Here is a 1,976-nt window from a genome sequence, read left to right as displayed (position 1 = left end):
ATATCACAGATTGTTGATGAATCTTCCACCAATCTTGACCCCACATTTCTCCTCATAGAGCCTAGCCTCCCGGATAAACTGTTCTGCATACAGGTTCAAAAGGTATGGAGATAGGATGCATCCTTGGCGTACACCTTTCCCAATTTTGAATCATGCAGTGTTCCCTTGCTCTGTTCTGATGACTGCTTCCCTGGTACAAGTATAGGTTTCGCATTAGAATGATCAAGTGTTCTGGGATTCCCATTCTTGTCAGCGTCAGCCACAGTTTGTTATGATCCGCACATTATTTATATTGATATTATTATATGTTGATAATATTTACTCTTAAAACAATTAACTTTATTTAGTTAATATATTATTAATAAAACTATATATTTTTAGAGTGATGGCTCACTAGTAAGGAGTTGTGCTGCCAACCCAGTGGCAGGCCATCTGAGCCCATCAGCTATTTTCTTGGAGAAAGTTGGGAAGTCTCCTCTGTGATTTATAAACTCTGAAAACTCACTGGAGGGGCAGCTATGAGTCCGTTCCAATGAAGTAGGACCTACCAACAACAAATTTTTTTCTTCTTGAAAACTTTATGTAAGTGTGATGGAAAACAGTCAAAACTTTAAAAAAGAAAATAATTTATCATAAAATCATGCTATAAAATTGTTATTTCTGTTGTTGTTAGATGCTAACAAGTCAACTACAACTCAACCTTGCTCTATCCTGTGCAAACTTCATAATCTGTGATATACTTGAGCTCACTGATAATGCTCACTATGCCAAGCCATTATGTCGAGGGTATTCTTCTCTTTCTCTAAACCTATAATTTTCCCAACATAATGTCTTTTTCCAAGGATTGTCCCCTTCCTAATAACCTGCTCAAAATATGTGAGATGAAGTTTTATCATCCTGGCCCTAAGGAGCACATTGTCCAAGACATATATTTTTTCATCCTTTTGGCAATCCATGGAGTATTCAATACACGTCCTACATTAGTCACATTCATATTTTGACACTTGTTCTTTAAGAAATTACTCAATAAAAAAAAAGAAATTACTCAATAGGTAAGAATTTTCTTACCTATGCTAGACATTGTGGATCCAAGTAAGATGAAATATTGACAGCTTCAATGTTTATTCCATGTATCACTAGGCAACATCATGTTAGATGGAGAAAAAGATCAAAGTTGTAAACAATTTCATCTCACTAGAATCCAAAATCAACTTTTAGCACCAGTAGTCAGGAAATCAGGAGACATAATGGGTAAGTCTGCACTCAGGGACTTGTCCAAATTATTGAAGAACTGTGATCTCAGTTTAAAAACTAAGGTGTATCTGATGCAGGGCATAGTTATTCCAATCACTTACTATATATCTGAGACCTGGATAATGAATAAGGATGACAGAAGAAGAATTGATGCCTTTGAGCTGTGGTGTTGAAGAAGAGTAATGAATATCCCATGAACTTTCAAAAAACAAATCTATCTTGGGAAAAGTACAGCCAAAGTGCTCCATGGCAGCAAAGATGTTGAAACTTCCGTATGTTAGCAAGGGACCATTCTAGAATAACTCCTTAAACGTCAGATAATTTTTAAACAATGTTTATTATATAAAATTTCATACTGATAATGGTACATTCAGGAACTTCAGTATAACCCTGCCTAAAAAAACAACTCTTCTGTAAAAAGTGCTGGAAAATTTTGTATAAACGTGTACAAAAGGCCAAATCATTGTATCTTGCAAAGTTGACCATAGTGGTTATATACCTTCCAGTGAGAACCAACTCATAGCTGACCTTGCAGAGGGTTTTCAGAGACAATAAATCACATGGAAGCAGATTGTTCATCTTTCTCATGCAGAGAAACTGGTAGATTCAAACCATATACCTTGGAATTGGCAGTTCAACTCCTTACTACTAAGCTGCTAGAGATCCTATTGTCCACTAGGACATGTAACATGTATGTTGTTAGGTGCTGTCGAGTGCAATCT

Source organism: Elephantulus edwardii, unplaced genomic scaffold (assembly GCF_000299155.1).
Source record: "Elephantulus edwardii isolate Elephantulus edwardi_28Jun2011 unplaced genomic scaffold, EleEdw1.0 scaffold00247, whole genome shotgun sequence".
NCBI classification, from domain to species: Eukaryota; Metazoa; Chordata; class Mammalia; order Macroscelidea; family Macroscelididae; genus Elephantulus; species Elephantulus edwardii.
Note: the sequence above shows the minus strand (reverse complement) of the source record.